This window comes from Mustela erminea, chromosome 9 (assembly GCF_009829155.1).
Source record: "Mustela erminea isolate mMusErm1 chromosome 9, mMusErm1.Pri, whole genome shotgun sequence".
NCBI lineage: Eukaryota > Metazoa > Chordata > Mammalia > Carnivora > Mustelidae > Mustela > Mustela erminea.
Genome location: NC_045622.1, coordinates 23,558,684 through 23,564,699, shown reverse-complemented (window position 1 = coordinate 23,564,699; position 6,016 = coordinate 23,558,684). Strand labels below are relative to the sequence as shown.

At 45.5% G+C, this 6,016-nt stretch overlaps 1 long non-coding RNA gene across 1 annotated transcript; it reads left to right on the top strand.

Annotated features, from left to right (window-relative positions):
• The first annotated feature begins 2,459 nt into the window (after positions 1-2,459).
• LOC116600153 lies at positions 2,460-5,584 on the top strand. Its single transcript, XR_004289520.1, has 3 exons — positions 2,460-2,611; positions 3,328-3,427; positions 3,734-5,584. It is a non-coding gene; the product is annotated as an uncharacterized LOC116600153 (long non-coding RNA).
• Positions 5,585-6,016: the final 432 nt, after the last annotated feature.

Sequence of the window (6,016 nt, the reverse complement as noted above, 5' to 3'; positions counted from 1 at the left end):
TGGCTTTGGAAATTCCATTTGTGTGAGGTTTGAAAATGATTGGGTAGAAATGAACTCCAAATGTGAAAGGGAAAGACATGCATTACGTGCCCTGTGTGACTGGAGTCTGTTCTTCTGGCAAACCTTGCCAAGACCCATCAGGCACGGAGGGAATTATCAGCTTATCAAGTGGAAAGGTGAAATGAGTTTTATCATCTTCTCACAAAAATGACAATTCTAGCGTCAAGTTTCATTTGGTTGATAAATGTCATGTGGGGAGGGACAGCAGCAGGTCCACGGCCTCTCGGCCGGCCTGTGGGCAAGATGGCAGAATGGAAGGACTTGAGGGGAAGACGCTAGGATTTGGAGAGAAAGGCTGGTTGCAATTCGTGCTCACCTAAGCGATCAGCGAGCCTAAAAGACGGCCATATTGAGTTGTAGTGCCACATCTAGCATGTAAATTTATGTCCGTATCAATTTATGTCACCCACCACGGTAAAATCTCTGACAAATCCCAGTGAGGGATTGAGGATCTTGATGCTGCCTTTGGCATCTTGGTTGGTTCATCCCACAGATTCTTGAAGTATTTATACCAGATATAAAAATGTATAAAACGGTTCCTCAGATTCTAAACAACTGTGTATTGTCCCATCTCTAGTGTGTGAACACCTTTTTTTTTTTTTTTTTTAAGTAGGGAAGGGCTATTGATAATATAAGCCAACTTCAGTTGATACTCAGGGAACTTAGGCTGAGTGAAAGAATGCCCAGTGAACACAGTGTTACAGAATTTGATTCCTTCCTTTAACACCTTACTACTCAAAATGTGGTCCACAGATCACCAGCATCCTCACTATCAGCAGAATTGTAACAGAAAGGGCCAAATCTCATGGGCTAACTCGAGACCAACTGAATCAGAGTCTGTATTTTGCAAAATCCTCAAATGATTTTTATGCACATTGAAGTTTAAGAAACTCTGCTCTCAGACACCATGACTGTTAGTTGGATGGTTTATGCCAGATAAATGGTAATATCTTTTATGTCTTCTAATCTTAATTATAAAGAATTTTCTAGACCTGCATAACTGAAAGGGGCAAATGTGTGTATGTGTGTATGTATAGCACAAAGCATGATCACACCATTTTCTAGGGAAAAAAAAAAAAACTGAAGCTTTTAAAATAGCTTAATGAAAAATCTCTCATTTCTCTTTTCAAATATTATTATTGATATATCAATATACCTGAATTCCTTAGAGGGATTTGAGCTCCTGGAAAGTAAGGATCAGATTTCAGGCATTTCTATATATCACTACAATTATGCACATAATGATTGTTTGAAAATGCCTATTGAACAGGCTCAAACTTCTGGATAATAGTATTCCCTTTCATAGCACCCAAAGGTTCTTTCTCTAAAACACTAATTACAGTTTGTAATTATGTATTTCAGTGCTTGCTTCTTTCATGTCTGCTCCTTCTGTTAGGTATCAAACTAGAAGAAAACAGCACAAGGTTTGTCTCATTCACTTTGGTATTGTGTTTGTCAAATCGAGGAGATCAGGGTGGTCACTGTGGCACGAATTCAGATGTGCCAAAGGCATCCTTAATCAGGTCATGATTTTACCTTTCTATTTGAAGGGGAGGGGAACAACAACAACAATACCAAAAAACCAAAAAACCATTCTTTATACACAATCTTTATACAGAAATCCTGCTTCTGTAAGAGTAATTGTGTGAATTGTCAACAGTTGTCAATTCCTAACCCCCTGGACGGCTTAGCAGATTGAAAACGTCCATTGCCTCCTGGAAGCCCCAAATTTGGCCTCTCTTTGTTCCATCCACCCTCACCTTCAGCAAGAAATCGTTGCCAATTCTCTGAAGTAGAAACGTTCAGTTTCAAGCCCTGAGAACAGTCAGGGGTGTCCTTCCCTGCCACCACCCTCCCTCCCCTGGCCCCAGAACTGCCCCCTTTGAGAGAGGCTTCCACACATCTGTCTGCAGTAACAGCTCCTAGATTCTTCTGGCACCAAACCCATCTTTCCTTTCCAGTTGCTGCTTCTTTGTTGGTGCAGGAGAGCGCTTCCTCCCGCTCCGGGGACTTGGGGTTTAACCCTGCCTGTGTGCGCTACTGTGTGTTTGCGGTGCTTCTCTCGCCTTCTGCGCCATTCTGTGGGTGTTTTTCTTGATCAGAAGTGGAACCACTGACTCTCCATAGCCGCCGATGTTTGTGCAATTCTCTGCAAAAATGGCTTTAAGTGTTACCTTGCCTGCACTTCGGGGCAACCACAATGATGAGCAGGCACGAATCCCCTGACACACGCATATCACCTCCCTGCCAGCCCGATAAGATCAACAAGCTTGGGCTTCAGACGCTGAGCTCTGCACCGAACAAGTGGGGGGCACTCAGCACTCCCTCACGGGGGGAGGGGAGGGGGAAGAGGAGGGGAGGGGACAGGGAGAGGGAACTTGCTTGGGCTGCCACTGCTCCCCCAGCATCCCTCTTCCAGGAGGGGGAGGAGGGGCATGGCTGAGTTTGGGGGGTGGTGGTCTGAGGGTGCATTTCAGAAGCACAAAGGGGGCTAGAAGGACTGGCGACTTCTCCACATCCCATCACAATAACCAAGAAAATGGCTTACCTGGTGAGCATTTACCCTGAGTCCCACAAAGTGCTACATAGTTTACAAAATAATTATATAAATAGGCTCTCTGGTCCACCTCTCATCTCTCAAAATATCTCTGCTTCTGAGCTGATGGGCGGAGACGGGCAGATGACAGCATCTAACCCCAGGCGAGAACTCACCACCCTTGCAGCCCCATTAAGGTGGGTGGTCCAAGGGTGGTATTTCTGATAGATTTTTTAAATTTTTGTTTTGCATGTTACAAGGATTCCTTGTGACTCAAAAGGGAAGAGTAACCCTTGATTGGGACAGGATTAGATAGTAATTGTCTCGTGGGCAGGATTATCTGGGTCTCATCTTCATTACCAAAGTCATGCTCAGTAAATTCAAACTGACATTACCCGGGCATGGAACCCTCAGTGTCAGGAACCTGATAACCCCTGACACAAGGAGCAGGTGGAAGGCGTTTGCATTTAGGAGAAGACGTGAGGTCCAGGGCTGAATGGTGTGGGGGTGACTTAAGGGACTTGTTCGGTTGAACCGAGGGTGGTAGGAGGCAGGGATTTTTTGCACACACCAGGAAACTGAGGCAAGGAGCGGAGGACTGGATCCAGGATACACAACGAGTCAGCCGACACAAGAAAGGTGCCATGGCAAGGGAATTATTTTCCCCCTAACTCTGCGAAAGACGGCGGTCATGAGAAGAAATTATTCATTTACATTTTTTTTTTTTCCAGGAAGACAACAGCTATTAAAAGTTTCACTCAGAAGAAGAAAGAAATGGACATCTGCAATGTTCCAGGTTTCCTAGATGGAGAATCTAACGCTATGAGAGAGGTTAGGCAACTTGGCTGAGGTCACTAGGCAAATGTGTGGGGTGGCAAGGAGGACGTTACCAGGTATGACCGTCAACCACACTGCGGCCCCATGTCTGACATGCAAAACTGGCAGACAAGGCTTTAAGTCTGCCCGGTGAGAGCTCATACCTAATTGTAGAGGGTTTCTGGCTGTCCCTTCCCCACCTGAGGGTCGAGCCTTTTCTCCACGGGGTCTATTTAGGTTGGGAAATCTGCAGAAGTTCCTGCAAAGGGCAGTGCTGATGCCTTCCATCCATTGGTCACAGCTGCCTGCTTCTCTCCCCAGGCTCAGCCTCTTTCCTTAGCCACACATGCTTGGCCCCAGGAGCAGGCACTCCTAATATGACCTATTAGTAACTGCGAAAGTGTCCCCTGTCCCTGCTCCAAGGCCCAAAGAAATCCACCAACTGTCATAGCTGCCTCAGTAGCCACAAGAATGAAATTGGGAGACCACGTACTGAGCATGACCTTACACTTCTAAAAAGAGAAAAAAAGCAACAGGAAGAAATGCAAGTAAAATTCTGGTAGGCCTCTGGCACTGCTTATAAGCAGTGCCCAGGAAGGAGACCCTGGGAATACCTAAGGCAGTCACTACGCCTGGATGTTGTCGGGCTCATCCTGGGGAGGGCAACTCCAGCAAAGGGAGCCCCTCCTCCTGGAAATTTTGCACGGCTCTCTGGGCCCATGCTCCCTTGGTCTCTCTGTGTCAGCTCACAGTTGGCTTGTTTCTCTCTTTCCAGACAGAGCTAAAGGTGCTAACTCTGCTGTTCCGAAAGGCTTTGGGGGCACTGCTTATCACAACCGGATTGATCATTGCCAGACTTTATTAAATACTCTCACTTCTGACCTTGACCAGCAATACTGCCCACAGATCTCACAATGCCAGATTCCAAGGTTCCAAAGATGGGAGCCACTGAACCAAAGTGTTGAGAGTCTCCTGGGGAGTTTTTGCTTGCAAACAGAATCAGAATCTCCTGGGCAGGAGAAAAGTGAGGAGAGAGCATGGGGACAAAAAACAAGTGTCCCCCCCAACCCTCCTCAGCATCTTCTTGGAACACCTAACTTCTTGTCCCAGTTTCCTTTTCTTCAACACATAATCAGCAATAGGACAGGAGCCATTCATATATATTTAAGAACAGTTACCTCTGACTGTCTCTCAGAAGCCGCTTTCCTCTCTCAACACTCCTCCCTCCCAGAGGAGCTGGAAAAGTTGCCTAGGTTATATGATCTTCATGCTTTCAGAAGCTTTGGTGTGAGTCAGCCCGGTTGCAGATCTCTCTTCAAAAATTTTGAGCTGCAAAAGAAAGGCAAGTTCCATCCCCAAGGACAGTGGCCATGCAAATACCTCAGGTCACGATCACTTGGTTTTGTTCAATCACAGAGTTTCAAAACTGCCGAAACCCTCAGAGTTTCTCTTGTCTGTCATTTTATAAGAGGTAAACTGAGGCACTGAGTGGTGAAGTAACGTGGCTTTTACAGAGGAAACTGGCCCTGCCTCCGGCCCCAGGGCTCTCCACCGAACCCCTTCATGACTGTCCTGGCAACCTTCGTCTTTCTTTTTATTGAGTGCATGAGTGCAGCGTCAGAGCAAGAAGGCTTTAAAGCGTTCCAGCATGACTTGATGCTCTTGTCACCCTTTCCTGCTTGTTGTTTTTGTATTCAGTTACAAATCTGGCTCTGACCCTTGTTGAAAGGGGTCACTGAAAGTGGTAAGGAAAGAGAGAGAGAAATAAGCTTGGTCGTGACCCAATCAGTCCATGGTTACTAAGTTTCTTGGGAATGGAGCCCTTTTCATGAGGTCGAAAAGTGGACTGGAGGGAAAGCAGGAGCCATGGAGAAAAGATCCAGGGAAGGGCGAGACACCTGGCAAATCCCCTCGTTCTGGGGTTACAGAAGATCCAGTGGCCCGTGTTGGGCCCGAAGACTAAGCAAAGCACGGTAGGAAAGCAACATCCACAGAAAACATTGGTTGCTACAGAATTCTGATAAAGATTTGATTCCATCACTGGCTAAAAGAGGCGGGAAGAAAGAAGATAACTTTTAAGACAGTTGTTAGGAATGTCTTTAAAAAATAATTTTTCTTAAATTTTAGAACTTACTAAAAATGAGACTTCTTATCCCAGACCCCCACCTCCAGAGAGATTTTGTATAATTTAGTGTGGAGACCAGAAATATTTCTTCCTTGTTGGTAGTGGTGTTCATACAATCATCCAGTAGTTTTTTTTTTTTTTTTAATAAACTTTTTGGTGGGGGGGAATAATTCTAGATTTTAAAAAAGTTGCAAAGATAATATTGAGAATTCAGTATAGCCTTCATCCCATTTCCCTTATTTAAAAAAAAATTTTAAAAGATTTATTAATTTACTTGAGAGAAAGAGGGAGAGAACAGGGGGAGCAGAGGGAGAGGGACAAGCAGACTCCACACTGAGCAAGGAGCCTGAAGCAAGGCTCGATTCCACAGCCCTGAGATCATGACCTGAACCGAAATCAAAAGTCAGAGGCCACCCAGGTGCCCCTGTTACTTCTCCTCCTCCCCCTCCTCCTCCTCTTCTTCTTCTTCTTCTTTTAAG